Genomic DNA, 16,805 nt, shown 5'->3' on the forward strand with positions numbered 1-16,805 from the left:
ACATGATTTGAATGTGTGGTTCTGTATGAATTGAAAGATAATGATGAACAGGAATGGGCACCAATGACAAATTACGATAATACAATACAACTACAAAATACCCTGAAGACCAATGTATCAAAATAAAATATAAAATACTTCTGAAAAGTATTGTATTTAATGAAATAGCCGGCAGCTAGCCGGCAGCACAGCAACAAAATGTACAGAAATGTTTTACTTGCGATGACTGTCAAATGTTGCTGTTTATCTACACTACCAGTCAAACGTTTCAGAGCATACATTTTTTAGTATGTGGGAACTCGTTCAAGACTGTTGGAAAAGCATTCCAGGTGAAGCTGGTTGAGAGAATGCCAAGAGTGTACAAAGCTGTCATCAAGGCAAAAGGTGGCAACTTTGAAGAATCTCAAATATAAAATATATTTTGATTTATTTAAAACTTTTTGGGTTACTACATGATGCCATGTGTTATTTCATAGTTTTGTTGTCTTTACAATTATTCTACAATGTATAAAATAGTCGATAAAAAAAACTTGTAAAAAAAAATGTTTGACCGGTTGTGTACCTAAAAATGCACTTGCACTCTGGATAAGAGTGTTAACAAAAATGTTACTTAAATGTGAAAATAAACAACTGCAAAGCACACTGGTAATTGTCATTGGCCTCATTAGAGTAATACTCAGCATGCTTTGCAATTGTACATTTTTACATACACTGTACATTTATCACACCATGTCACCATCAGACTGTTGATACCAATGCATGGTGGAAGGGGGTCACATAATTGTGAACCGGTATAAAGAAATTGTATAGAAATGTATTTTGTATTTTGAAAAGTATCTTGCTACATAATTCAGTCCTGTGTTATACAACATACAAAATACTCAGAGGTAATTAAAATACCTATGTCAAATACATAACAGAAACACTGCCCATCTCTGGTGATGAATGGCTTGGTAATGATGGATTGAGGTGACAATGACCCTGTGTCTGCCATACAGAGACTTACATCTCTGTCTGAGCAGATGAAGCTCACATGGGTAAGTTGTGACATACGTTTTACGTCATAGCCATACATTTGCTTTTGTGTCAGTTTTGAAAGCATCAAAAGCTGTCTGCGGCCGTGTCATTTGTTATGGGTCTTAGCTGTTGGATTGTGTAAATGATTTATGAGTAGCAAGTTGTGTGCAAATGCTGGAAAATTGGAAGCCACTTGGGAATAGAGCTTTTAAATTTGCAGACAACTTACAGGATTTAATTAGTGCAGTTAAGACCCAAGAGTATCCACTCTATCGTCTCTCTCTCTATTTCTCTCTCTCTCTTTCTCTCTAAGGGGCAACCACCACTGACAATGGTTTAATGTCGTAGGTTTGTTAGGGTACTACATACTCTAGTCTATACAATATTAGCATCATACTAAGCGTCACCAATTTCTTTTCAGCTTTGAGTGAATAGTTTACTCTTCGACAACAGTAACAAACATTGATGGAACACATCTGTTCTCTTGTTTGTGCTGATGTTATGTTGTTGACACAATATTAGTGTCCCTTTCTGAAAATGTCAGCTGACATCAGCACAAGCATAGTTTGAATGCTATTAAAAAAAAACATGAATATAGCTGTGCTATTAAACAAAAATTGCAGCAGGGATTAGCTGTACTTTCTTTTGCTACCTCAATAATTGATGTGACTAAATGATGTCCAGAGTAGCACTCAAAAAGTAGCACTAAAAAAATTACTATTAATAACGTTACTGTTGCTATCTAGTCTCCGGGAATGTAGTCATGTAAGGACAGATATGAACCACATACAGATGTTTTGCCTCATTGTCTTATCTTTTTTTCTCACATCATGTTAGCTGACACAATTCCTGAGTGACACATCCCACTAAAACTATGTTATAAAATGGAAATATATGACCAACTGGCTCGATTCGGTCTTATGTGGCAAAATTTGAAATTGTGATTTTTACATTGGATAAAAGTAGAGACTCAGATATAGAACATGGTATATCATACACATCAGTTGAGGAAAATTGGGAAGGTAACTGCTTTGAAAGTTGATAACTTGTAACCTCACTTTTGAGAAAATGTCCCTTTAATGTTTTGTTACCTACTGGAGAGCTTTTCTATGTCTACGCTCATTCAGCATCGTTCACACCCTCTTAAGCTTTAGCCCCAACCATCTCTTTAAGGATACACATGTGAGGCTACTGTATGTACTAAACAACCAAAGCTTTCAAGACTAAAGGCTGGTTTATACTACTGGTGTGTTCGTAAATTTAATCTGGAGTGCCAGAGTGTGCTCTGGGCGTTTGTAAACTGAGAGCATTGTCAGATTTGCCGTTCGTAAATTCATAGCGTTTCAGTCTCGGAGCGTTCAGAGCTCACACTGGATGCTCTGGCTGAGGAGTAGGGTTGATCCGAGTGTTCTGACCTAACAGCAGTCAAGCACCAAAGCTAGCTACTTCCAGACACAAATGAGAGAACAGCTCATTCTGACCATTTTACTCACCCTAGAAGTGCTGGTTAGTGTGCAAAGTTGTCATCAACTCAAAGGGTGGCTACTTTGAAGAATCTCAAATATAAAATATATTTTGATGTGTTTAACACTTTTTTGGTTACTACATGATTCCGTATGTGTTATTTCATAGTTTTGAAGTCTTCGCTATTATTCTACAATGTAGAAAATAGTAAAAATAAAGAAAAATCCTGGAATGAGTAGGTGTGTCCAAACTTTTGACTGGAACTGTACTGTATTTACGACACATGCAGTAGCTCTTCATCAGGGATGGGCAACTGGTGGCTGGGCCCCTTTTGTAGGCCCATAGACTACCCAAGTTGCAATTTAGAAATGTGGTTGTGCGTCTGCAGTTTTCCTCTTGTTATGTCAGTCACAGATTTTTTGGGGGATTTGTAAAATAGGTAAACTTGTACTAATCATGCAAATGTTTCTCTCCGCCCCCTGGCAAAATGAGTAGAATTGCATGAAATTAGTTGTGAGAAAGAAGAGGAGTAGTGGTCGGCCAGTACGTTGCATTACACTTTAGTGAACTATTAACAGCAAATAACAGCAAACACTCTGCAGTTTTGCAACCTGATGTACAATGCTGACTGCTTCTATGTATTCTTTTGTAAATATATTCTGTTAATTGTTAACTAAAGTTTATTGCAACATAATTACCACCTACTCGTCTTCTTTCTTGGATTACCTGCCATTTAGGAGCCTACCTTCCCATTTGCAGGAAATTCTATACATTTTCTTTCTGCTCCATGGCACAATGTGTAGAATTGCAACGAGCTTGTATTAAAACAAACATTTTGTCTAAGCCCATGGAAAATTGTACTGAATTGCAGGAAATTAACAAAAAAAAACTGTCAAAATGTTTTGCTCGCAAGGTGGCAGTGCCCCACAACCAAATTTTGCTTGGAGCCCCCAAAAGACTAGAGCCGGCTCGGACTGCATGTGTGAGTATGGATGTGGGTACTCAGACCCGCGAGCCACTGCGGCCCCTCATGATGAGGTCAGATGTTTTGTGGCCCCCACCCCCTCAAAGTTGCCCATCCCCGCTCTGCATTAATCACCATCTCCCCCCTGCGAGAGAGCATGGACAGAAATATGGGAAGTGTAATAAAAGAGGACAGGAAAAGGATCTTCGACACCAGTAGCAGTAAAATCACTGGGGAAGCCAGAAAAAAGTAATATTACAACCTATGTGTTATAATCATTGCGTTGTTTGCTCTATAACCTGTTAGTTCATTTGACTTGCCACCCATGATACGGTAAATAGGCCTAAAGGCCGAGACAATAAGAAGACACAGTGGCAGAATAAATTGAACCACACATTTGTTTCAATACAAAACCAGAGAGCAACCTCAGTCCAGTGAAGTCCACAAAACATATTGCATGTAACAAATAGTTTTATGACCTACAGCATGGTCAAGTAAGTTAATGTTTCTGACATTTTTGGGCTACTAAACAACTATTTATTTAGAACCACAGAGAAATGCCGCAAGTCATAAAGAACAGGAGCTGCCTCCACTATTCCAGCACCATTTCAACTTCAACATTTCAATATCATCTAATCACCTATGCTTAGCCTAATACAATGACAACTAAAAGATACCAACAACAATTTAGTCCAGTCAATGTCAGCTAAATATGATGTGGCTGTCAATGGTTCAGAATTTTGTGTGCATTTCTGTTTGTGTGTGTGTGTGTGCGTGGGCTTCCGTGCAAGTGGAAAAAACATGTTGACTCACCCTACTTGTTGAGAAATACCAATGCTATCCTTCTCTCTTTCATGTTGACGAAAAGGTCTATCACTCTGTCATACAGTACACACTTTTAGTTTTTGTTGTCCTAGGCTACCTGCCTTAAATGCTTGCTCGCTAGCTTAACTTCCTTTAATGGGCAATGTTAGCTAGTTAACATGAGCTTTCTACATCTAGCTACATATTGAACTTCCATCATCTCAGGTCGGGGCATAATGTATGAATTAATGGTTGGATGAGAATCGCCATTATAATCATTGGCCAGTACGGAGAATTAAGTAAAACCACGAGTCGAAATCCCTATCTCCATCCATAGGTAATTTAGGAAATGGCCAAATATAGCTAGCTAGTCACCGGAGGACACCAACACAATGAGAGGCAACAATTCAAGTTGTTTCTGTCAATGACGTATGCTCTCAATGTGATTTGATAAGAGTGATGCCAAATCCAAAACAGGCTTCCCTTGACACTTGTTTTTGCAGAATACACGCCACTGTTCGACACCCTCCGACGTCTATAGCCTACCCAACAGAGGGAGGCTTTTTAGCGGGTTTTATACTGTATATAATCTTTGATGTTGTGATCAAGGCTAGAATGTTTTTTTCTGCTTTGGACAGCTGCTTTGTGTAAATTTCCACTGACTCAAGGCCTCATTGAATACTTGATTTTGGTGTCTATGCAGATTCGGCACTCTCTATCTGTACATATGAAGATGATTCAGACCCCTAACTGATGTGTAATCAAAACAGAGAATGGGATTGGAGATGGCTCCTTAAAGATTGTCAGCTGAATTGACGGCGTATTTATTCTGATTATCAAAATGTTCCCCTTCTGTTTTGATACGGTTGCCAAGGAAACAGCACTCCTATTTGCTTCTGTTCCTGCTCCTCTTCTAAAGAACTGCTCTCATGTTTTGCAAACACTATCAATGTCACTTTTCAAATGTTTTTAGGATCCCTCTCATGTTGTTTCAGGCATTCGCCCAGACCGACAGGATCGCCCGTCCTATCATCATGCCAGCCAGTGGCCCCAAATGAAAGATAAACAGTGGAACCTGCCCTCCGTCCGGGGCTGAATCGTCACATACAATATTTTTTCCTCTCTCACCATGCAGAACAAGGCCCCAGAGGCAGACGCACACACACACTATCCGTGTCCAAATACCCATACTAGCGTACTACGTACTAAAACTGCATGCTATTTACTCATCGTCGAATACTATTTAGCACGTACTGTTTAGTAAAAAGTATTTCACAGCCGCAATGCAGTAGCGGCTCCTGATTAGCTGAGCAGGTGGAGTGGGGCCGAGTGTAGGTAGATTTTTCCAAATTCAACAGACATGCATTGCAATAACCAGCCTGATAATAGCAAATGTACAATTTTGTTAATTTCTCTCAACTGAATAGAATAGGAATGGAGTTACAGTATAGGCCTACTCAGGCAGGTTATAGGCAGAATATCACATTTGGCCGATACCGTAGCTGACCCTATTGCTCATCCATCCTATTTAAAAAGAACTGAAGATAGAAACAGATATTTTGGTTCCATTTCACTATATTTATTAGTGAAAGAAAAGTGCTGCAACATATATAAATTAAATCAAATAGCCTAGTACACACAGCAAAACTTTTCAAATGTTCCAATCAAAAAGCTATTGCAAAGAAAATCGTAGACATTCAGGTGCCTCACAAATTCAGAACTGCTGGACAGCGACATAATAAACTAAAGCACTGATCATTGGGAACGAGATCAGAATGACTACTAAGGCTTGATCCATAAAAAATAATGAAATAGGTAGCGTAGCCTACAAAACTAAAACAATCCGTTCAAATCAAAAGGCCTGATTAACATGACATCAATAACGCAGCCACATCCCGAGTCCCCATGCCGACACATTCAGAAATCAAAAGATGGTATAAGTATTTAGTTTAAAATCTCTGACAAAGGCCCAGAGAACAATAAACACTTCAATGAGAAAACAGAAATCAACTTTGGGTTAAAAAAAGTATGATGTAAAAAAAAGATGTGGCCTACGATGCAATTCTCGTGATCATATAAGAACAAAACTTACTTAGCCTACACTTGAACACCACCGCAGAAGATTCGGGCATCTTCCCAATTAAGTAGCCTAGTTTTGTTGTTGGCTAGGTGTGCATTTAATTCTACTAGATGAAGTGCTGAAATGTGTAAATCATCCTGGCATTCAAACCATACTCGATTTTGGAAATGTTACATACTATTAAACATTCTATTTTTGTATACTGAGAAAGCATCATATGGAACTGCGTTGTTTCCCGCTATTTGTTGATTTCAGTAGCGCATCCCCACATCTAATTGATCAGCTGCTGTCAAAGCCGAACACGATTTTTCAAAATGTCACATACTATTACACTTTATTTTTTCATATACTGAAATGGCCTACTATTTAGGACACAAGTATGGGTATTCGGACACGGCCACTCACTCACACATGCACAGACATTTGACACTAGGGTGTGGAACAGCAAGATGAAGTATTGCCCTGCAAGGAAATGTGTGTATACGTCAGTGTGTGTGTGCCTACACCGAGTGTACAAAATATTAGGAACAGCTTCATAATATTGAGTTGCATCCTCTTTTGCCCTCAGAACAGCCTCGATTTGTAGGGGCATGGACTCTATAAGGTGTCGGAAGCGTTCCAAAGGGATGCTGGCCCATGTTGACTCCAATGCTTCTCACTGTTGTGTCAAGTTGGCTGGATGACCTTTGGGTGGTGGACCATTCTTGATACACACTGGAAATTGTTGAGCGTGAAAAACCCAGATGCATTGCTATTCTTGACACCTACTACCATTCCTGTTCAAAGGTACTTAAATATTTTGTCTTTCCCATTCACCCTCTGAATAATTCACATAAACAATCCATGTCTCAATTGTCTCAAGGATTGAAAATTAATCTTTAACCTGTCTCCTCCCCTTCAGCTACACTGATTGAAGTGGATTTAAAAATGTACATCAATAAGGGATCATGGCTATCACCTGGATTCACCTGGTCAGTCTATGTAATGGAGAGAGCATGTGTTCCTAATGTTTTGTACCCTCTGTGTATAGCTGCGTTTAGACAGGCAGCCCAATTCTCATATTTTTTTTCAATAATTGGTCTATCGACCAATCAGATCAGCTCTGAAAATATCTGATGTAATTGGTCAAAAGACCAATACTGGAAAAATGATCTAAATTGGGCAGCCTGTATAAACGCAGCCTATGAAAACTGCATCAGATTGTGTCACTGTAAATTATACTGTTTTTTGCAAGTAATAGCATGCATCAACGCTTTGTTGTACAAGTCTGTTATGTGCTCTACATCCTGGCATGATTATTTTCACTCAATAGCCAATCGTTATGCTAAATATGTGTATGTGACCAATGCAATTTGATTTGATTTTGATTTATGCCAGAAACAGAGAATAGATAGATATACAGTGTTTTCCAGACTGTGAAGAAGAGAATCCTACTGTTATCATTGTTTTCCTTTCAGGAACTCCACAAATACCATCAAGTATTCCAACTGGCACACATCACAGTATGAGACCTGTAGGAGGATTGGAAGGTTCTGACTGTGAGGGATCTGACGTCACCAAACCGAGGATGGAACCGTTTAGGATGATGTGATTCCAAGCCCCAGGCTCATTGCACATGGACGTGTACACACACACACACACACACACACATGCACACACGGACACACGCACACAGACTTGCAAGCATGCACACACATCTCAAAAAACACCAGCTATTTTCCATCTTCAGAGCATATAATCATTGCAGACACAAAGACACAAAACTAAACAACTAAACAAACTAAACTACATAGAGGTTGCTCAGGCTATAAGCTGATCCCTTCACGTCGGCACTATCCCCTTTCAATTAATGCACACCCTACATACGCAGTGGCGACCCATCATTCAGGGCAGGTGGAGCCCCACCTGTTTAGCAAAAAAATAAAATAATAATAAATAATAATAATAACATTGTTATTGCCTGTTTTGCATGTATTTTGGCATTAATATGTGGCACATATCAGTTTGCAAACAATGTAGAAAAAAAACTAACATTGAGTTAATAAAGTCGAATACCAACATGATCTCTTTTTTGCTTTCTTGAGTAAGGCAGCTCCAAAATGCAGGTGCTTCAGCCTAGCTCAGTGCTTTCTGTGGTGGTGGGGCAGCCAGCGGAAAATACGGAGCGTAGGGGATGGTAATGTTCTCTAGTTGCGCCGTGATTGGCTCAGATTTTTGTCACTCATGTGGACACTACGTCACCGCAAAATCTATGGAGAGGGCTCGAAATTCAAGCCCCGTGGGTGCTGCCATAGAGTTATATTAGAAGTGCCCATCCAAGAAGCCTCAAGGTCATTGGCCACAGATAAAATGACGTCAAATCACGTTATAGCCACCGTAGCTTTAATTGGACTGATCATTTCAATGTTACCAGCCTCAGTCTGTAACTGAGTTGGCCTGTAATAGTAAAAAAAGTTCTGCCGTTTTCTTTATTTTCCTTTATTTCTTTAAGAATGTTTTTTTTCTCTTGTTCAATTGTCTATTTTTGTAATGATGGAGCGGTGAGTCAAAAGCAGGTGAAACGTATTAATAAAACAACAACAATAGGCAGTACGCCGATACACAAGATCAAAACCAACTGGTGAGTGAACATGGGAGAGTGACATATAAAGGGGAGGAACTTGTGAAGGTAATGGAGTCCAGGTGTGAATCATAGTGATTCACAGGTGCTCGTAATGATGAGTGCCAGGACCGGTGGTTAGTATACTGGCGACGTCGTGCGCCGGAGGGGAGGAGCAGGAGCAGACGTGACAATTTTCTTGCTCGTACTTTTAAAACATTCACATCAAACAAGTGCACACTTTCAATTACACAACATAAATGCACTCTACCTAAAGAAAAATACATTGACTGAGTGTGCGCGGCCAGTTTACCAGCTCGTGAGCACAATCTACACAAAACCAATAACATGTAAAACGAACTCAGAAATCCCTAACAACTGGATTCTTTATAAAATCTCCAAGACAAAAGCCAGTACAAGTAAGCTACTCAGTAAATATAGTCTCTGTCGCTTCGTTTTTACCTCAGCTAGCATCACGCTAACATACACTCTCACTCATTGTAAATCACGTTCTTGTCTCACTCAATTCAACACAAAAGCAACACAAAACCATTCTTATTGTAATAATACCTGGACAAAGTTGTTAAATAGCATGTTATTACATATTCTTTCGATATTAGAACATTTGGAAGTTCTGTTACATACCTGTAATAATAAAAAGAATGGACACAAGTTGCAAAGTTCTGGCACTTTCTTTATTCTGAAGAATAGTGCGCTCGCTAGGCCAGAACTTGCTGTTTCTCCTACTTCCACAGTGCAACGCCGCCATCTATTGTGCTGATGGACTACTAATGCTAAAGCATGTAGAATGTACAATTTAGATAAATTAGACAAATACATAAACAAATTGATTAAAAATAATAATGATAAAGTGGTGTCTGTTTTTAGTGACTTTGTTTATCAACCCATTACATCAACATCATACTTTCAAATCTTAGCTAGCAAGCTAGCAGTTATCATCATGAATCAAGTCGACAATCTACTGGCAAATCCTTTTCAATCCTTGTCATATGAAGATTATCAAGAAAACTATAGATACAAGTTATCGGTGCTCATCGGGCCATTGGACAAAAACATTACACAAGAAGTCTGTGAGTGGTTTGGAAGGAAATGGTTTGGAAGGAATCAGTGGCTCACTGCTCGGATTGCAAAGCAGTCACTAGCCTGCTATTCAGTGGAGTGGGTGTGTGGTCCAGGTTTGAGTTTAATGGTCTCTCTGCAGAAATGATGTGATATGCCAGGGAGATATGTATACGGTAGCTAAGAAAGTAATACTAAGAATTTGTTGGGTAGTAAACTGTTATTAGCCCATGTGCCTCACCCTAATAATTTGGTCCCTTTTCCCCTCATAACTTAGCCTACTGTTCTGACTTGGTGGTGCACATGTAGCCTATAGCAATTTTTTTTAGAATTGTCATCAATGAATATTGTAAGAGCTTTCAATGTCTGCTTATATGCGGTGTACAGGGAGAATTCTGCAAGAACGGCCCAATTTCTGAATTCTGTCGCTGTACATTTCAAAAGTGCTGAAGAAATAGTTACGTATATTGACTACGTCCGTCCTAGCTCACTCATTAATGTCTTAATCGAAATTACGGATTTGTCTCTTATCCACTCGTCGTTCCCTTATGCTATAGTTTGTACATTTCAATTGTCAGTAGAAACCACATTTGTTTACGCAAGTCAGCCATATCAGCTATGTTTTTTTAAAGGCAGTAAATGAAGCTGTTATAATCTGTTTTGCTGCCAGACAAGGCTCTGCTGTTTGCCAGGTATAGAAGTGGTAAGGATTCACTCCATGGTGCTGAAAAGAAAGCTCTGCTGTTGGGACAGTTTTATATAGGCTCTAACAGTTTGTGGGCACTGGTTGTCACCGTTATAGTGCAATTCATGTATTGTTTAGTGTTGTGTTGTGTAGTAGCTTTGCTGGCATGCATCTAAAACACAGTTTTGGTGTTTGCCCCACCAAGATTTACATCCTAAAATCTGAAAACATGCAGCAGAAAATTAGAAACCAGATTGTCATTAAGAGGTGTTGAGGACAGCAAAGGAAATGGTGGCACCTGGAAGGTACTCCTGAGTTATGTCCATTCATGCTGTGACACAACAAAACCCAGATATGGGCTTTGGTCCTTTGACAACAACACATGGAGACAGAAAGAAATTTACCGACTTCTTCTATCGTGCAACAGATAACGTTCTTCTCCCATGTGTCTTCCAAAAATGTCTTAGCCATATGTCTATGCTAATTAAAACATATTTAACCTGAGTTTGGCTTAAGGGTGACTGGTAGGTCATAGTTCATCATGGGTTGTCAATTGTCCGCGTTGGCCCTGCACTATACCTTCGCTCATTCATGTGATCATTGGCTTCCATGACTACCAGAACAAGATTAAAAACTCTTGAGTTGAATAAAAACATAAACGGAAGAAGACGCATGAATCACATTCTTTTTTGTGTTTGTGTTACATGGTCCCTAGAGTCAGCATTTCATCTGTGTGAATGACAGCGAAATGCTCTATCGGGGATTTGGAGGACTATGTTAGCCTTATTTGGTCCATTAGCAGTGAGAGACGCTGCTACTGAGGATTTTAAGCTTGGACACGTATTCCCTCTTAATCTCTTATGTTCTGCCGGAAGGCCTCGTAAAGATCTGAAGCGTTCACACTAAGTTCCATTGGATATTTCCCCTGTCGGACATGAACATGGGCATTGAGCAGAGACGCACACCTACTTACAAGACTGTTCAGAACCTAGATTCTAGTTTACTACAGAGTTCAGTTGTGCTGGTGTTAAATCTAGATGCCTTGGAGGTAATGATGGAAAATGAAAACAATATGGTGGCATTCTATGTTAACTACGTATTTGCCAATCTACTACAGTGTAATAGCTGTGATATCAATATCTTAAATGTTTTGGTTCCCATGTAACGATGCTAGGAAGTCATTCAAATAGTATGCTAATCAGAGAGTATTCCAGTTAGATATATTACTGTAGCTTCTTCCCACAAGACAGACAGCCAGACAAACAATGTTCGGCCACCCCACTGAGTGTATTGTGGTTACTAATCTGATAACAATATTTAATGGGATTGGCTTCCATTTAACCAGCATGTGTGATACGCTAATACACAGTTTAAAAGTGCTGTTTGTGGTAGGGGGTATTTCTTAATCTCAGCAAATACGTCAACAAATGGAGGATCTAATTAACGACTGTCTGGAATGAACTGTCAACATACAGTAACACATTGTTAGGGGTGGCGCAAGACAACAAAAAAGTTAAAGCCTAACTAAATGAGCCTAGCCATACAAAATTCTGTACAATTCCTTGCAGTAGACAGAGTAATATGAGCAGTCATGCCAACATACTAGACTACATCTGTCTGAGTATGTCTGAGTCAACGTCTAAACGTAGAATAATGTTAGCATTTCCCTCTTCTGCCTGTCATTGGTCAACTGTCTCTGCATGGTTCCACTCTGGAAGTTCCCTGTGGTGTCTGTGACCTTTACCTGTAGCCAGGTGAGAGTGACTCTATCCTGGCCCTGACAGGGGTCCTGTCTGCCTCCGCTCAGTGGGGAGTCCTGGGTATAGGTCTGATAGAACAGTGGACCCTGTCAGATGTGGAAGCAGAGATAGCATTGACCTTCTTTATCACACTGTGTAGGATTATGAGAGAGAGAGAGAGAGAGAGAGAGAGAGAGAGAGAGAGAGAGAGAGAGAGAGAGAGAGAGAGAGAGAGAGAGAGAGAGAGAGAGAGAGAGAGAGAGAGAGAGAGAGAGAGAGAGAGAGAGAGTCCCCTCATCCAGCTGGTCCTGGGGCTGAGTTCACAAACCTGTTCTACTAACACACTGAAGCCTCAGGACCAGAACATCCAATCAATCTGGATAAACCAAATTACAACACAGTCAAAACAAAACTATATTGCTTATTGGGAAACACAAGCACAAACACAAAGCAAAATGCAGTGCTATCTGGCCCTAAATCGACAGTACACCGTGGCTAAATATTTGACCATGGTTACTGATCAAAACCTTAGAAAAACCTTGACAAAGTACAGGCTCAGTGAGCACAGCCTTGCCATTGAGAAGGGTAGACACAGGAAAACCTGGCTCCCTGTAGAGGAAAGACTGTGCAACCACTGCACAACAGCAGAACCCGAGACAGAGCTGCATTTCCTGACAAAATGTCAAAAATACAAAACAATTAGAGAGTGTCATTTCCCCAAATTTGAAACTCTTATTCAAGGTTTCAAAGACCTCTCTGATGAGGATAGGCTACCCGTCCTGTTGGGGGAGGACGCAGAGAGCTGTGGGTTGGCAGCGCACTACATTGCTGCCTGCCATAAGTTGAGGGACAGTGTCTGACAGACCAATCAACCTGCACATGTACTCTACTGTATGTTTATTGTTATTGTTCAATGTATGGTTATTTTGACACTTGGTTATTGTTGTTACTGTTGTCCCGTTGACAATTTTGATTCTCTTTTTTTATATTGTAAATAAGCTTTGGCAATATGTACACTGTTACGTCATGCCAATAAAGCAAATTGAATTTAATTGAATTGAGAGAGAGAGAGAGAGAGAGAATTGTGCAGATATCCGCTTTGCATGTGCAAAAACACAGTAAAAGGGTCACTTGTTTTTACAGCCTAGTTTATCACTACTGTAATTCCCCCGTCATGACGTGACTGGCTATTTTCCCCTAGCGGAGCACATTCCCAGCTAACAGGTCACTCGCTCTCTCCCTGCTGCTGCACAGGGATCCTACCCTGCCGGAGGATAAACAGTTGTGGGCACTGGATATACCGGGACGGGATGGGGAATGTTGCAGCCTTCATCTTATCTCACAGTATAACCAGGCATCCAGAGTCAAGCCATGTGATCATTGCTCCACATACCAGAGGTTACTAATCACTACCCCATATCAGTGCCATGTGCAGGGGTGGAGTTACCTTGATTTATTTACTAGAGGGCTAGCAGGCTATGCCAGTCACTGCATTCACATCAGGTACACTGTGTAGGCCCCCACCTGATATTCACTAACAGAAAGTTGTATGAGCGCCATGGGGATTATTGATTCAGGCAAACAAAGCAACCTTTCCTTAGCTTTACTTAATATAATATGTAATTACTCATGAATTTGACATTATGTGTGGCTGTGCCTTGTCTGCATTGTTCATGTCTGTATGTGTGTTTTCATGCTAATGTTTGGGATTTTCAACCGAGGGTTGTAATAAATAAATAACAGCCATGGGGACCTGGAGACATGGCCAAGCCACTCATGAGGAATTACAAAGGGGCTTGAGTTGTCTGTTTTGTAACTAGCTGTCAACTCTCAGGTGCCGCACTGTCAAATACCCAGGATTAAGCTAATTATTTTCTTCCCTGTCTTTCAAAAGTCTGTTATTGTTTTATTATTCAATCTTAAATGCTGCCTAAAATCCCCATTATCCACAGCTTACCTCATTTGAAAGGAATTTGCAATGTGGAGTACTCCCCCTCCCATACCTCGGTGTGAAAGTCAGCAGTCAGCAGAACGGTTTTCACAGGTAACGGTTTATCTGTCTCTTATTAAAAGGGAGACTGGATGGGATGGAGAGGAGTGTGAAACATGATGTTCGGATAAGAAAATACAGCCGTTTGTTTAGTATAAAACAATCCATTGGAATAAACAACGGGTGTGTGATTTATGGGCAGTAATCCCAAAGCACGCATGTTGATTTCACACAATCCCCCAGAATCCTTAGCACATCTGTTATAAACGTGAGAACATCCCAGATACTGTACACTTCAGAAGGATGGGTGTCCTTTGAGAAGCATCCACATGTCATAATATTCTTTAGGCCTTACTACATGAAGAGTCTATGGACTTAATCTGTAACAAACTTGTACTATACGTACACTACCATTCAAAAGTGTGGGGTCACTTAGAAATGTCCTTGTTTTTGAAAGAAAAGCACATTTTGTTGTCCATTAAAATAACATCAAATTGATCCGAAATACAGTGTAGACGTTGTTAATGTTGTAAATGACTATTGTAGATAAAGGGATATCTACATAGGTGTACAGAGGCCCATTATCAGCAACCATCACTCCTGTGTTCCAATGTCACGTTGTGTAAGTTAATCCAAGTTTATCATTTTAAAAGGCTAATTGATCATTAAAAACCCTTTTGCAATTATGTTAGCACAGCTGAAAACTGTAGTCCTGATTAAAGAAGCAATACAACTGGCCTTCTTTAGACTAGTTGAGTATCTGAAGCATCAGCATTTGTTGGTTCGATTACAGGCTCAAAATGGCCAGAAACAAATAACTTTCTTCTGAAACTCGTCAGTCTATTCTTGATCTGAGAAATGAAGGCTATTCCATGTGAAAAAATGCCAGGAAACTGAAGATCTCGTACAACGCTGTGTACTACTCCCTTCACAGAACAGCGCAAACTGGCCCTAACCAGAATAGAAAGAGGAGTGGGAGGCACTGGTGCACAAATGAGGAAGAGGACAAGTACATTAGAGTGTCTAGTTTGAGAAACAGATGCCTCACAATTCCTCAACTGGCAGCTTCATTAAATAGTACCTGCAAAACACCAGTCTCAATGTCAACAGTGAAGAGGCGACTCCGGGATGCTGGCCTTCTAGACAGAGTTGCAAAGAAAAAGCCATATCTCAGACTGACCAATAAGAAGAAAATATTAAGATGGGCAAAATAACACAGACTGGACAGAGGAAGATTGGAAAAAGTGTCATGGACACTCAATCTAAGTTTGAGGTGTTTGGATCACAAAAAATAATATTTGTGAGATGCAGAAAAAATGAAAAAGATGCTAGAGGAGTGCTTGACACCATCTGTCAAGCATGATGGAGGCAATGTGATGGTCTGGGGGTACTTGGTGGTGGTAAAATGGGAGATTTGTACAGGGTAAAGGGGATCTTGAAGAAGGAAGGCTATCACTCAATTTTGCAACGCCATGCCATACCCTGTGGACAGCACTTAATTGGAGCCAATTTCCTCCTACAACAGGACAATGACCCTTTGCACATCTCCAAACCGTGCAAAAACCATTTAGGGAAGAAGCAATCAGCTGGTATTCTGTCTATAATGTCTATAAACTGTTGTGGGAGCAGCTTGACCGCATGGTACGTAAGAAGTGCTCATCAAGCTAATCCAACTTCAACCCAGGAAGCATGGGGTGAAATCTCTTCATATTACCTCAACAAATTGACAACTAGAATGGCAAAGGTCTGCAATGCTGTAATTGCTGCAAATGGAGGATTCTTTGAAGAAAGCAAAGTTTGAAGGACACAATTATTATTTTAATTAAAAATCATTATATTTAACCTTGTCAATGTCTTGACTATATTTCCTATTCATTTTGCAACTCATTTCATTTATGTGTTCATGGAAAACAAGGACATTTCTATGTGACCCCACATTGTTGAACGGTAGTGTACATGCAGCCATTAGTTTACCCTTTACACAACACAGTTAGCAATGTGAAGTAGAAGATACAGATGTAGGATAATACTTTGATCACGTTTGCTGAGAATTTTAACTTGTTGTGTATTTGAGTTTTAAAAAGACTTCTGAAGTTTATAATTTCCACTTACGTTTGAAATTTCAGACTTAATTTCTCCTGCACAAATGTACATAAATTATAATCCATTTAATAATTCACTGCTGTAGCAAACTGGCTCAAATTAGGATCCTACATCTGCAACTGCCTATAGTTTGTGGGGTTTGTAGGGCCTTCATGTCATGTACAGTACATGTCTTCTGGGGGAATGTGTCTAACTTGGTGTGTTGATAGCTTATGATAAAGGACACACCACACTGAAACCAAACCTCAGAATTCACGCAATACTGTACCTCAGGTAAAAC

The 16,805-nt window shown here is 39.9% G+C and overlaps 1 long non-coding RNA gene across 1 annotated transcript; it reads left to right on the forward strand.

The window, feature by feature from the left end:
- Positions 1–5,092: 5,092 nt before the first annotated feature.
- Positions 5,093–8,243, forward strand: LOC139538176 (uncharacterized). The gene is made up of 3 exons (XR_011667682.1): positions 5,093–7,115; positions 7,231–7,300; positions 7,787–8,243. It is a non-coding gene; the product is annotated as an uncharacterized lncRNA (long non-coding RNA).
- Positions 8,244–16,805: the final 8,562 nt, after the last annotated feature.

The sequence above is a fragment of the Salvelinus alpinus genome, chromosome 14 (assembly GCF_045679555.1).
Source record: "Salvelinus alpinus chromosome 14, SLU_Salpinus.1, whole genome shotgun sequence".
Lineage (NCBI taxonomy): Eukaryota > Metazoa > Chordata > Actinopteri > Salmoniformes > Salmonidae > Salvelinus > Salvelinus alpinus.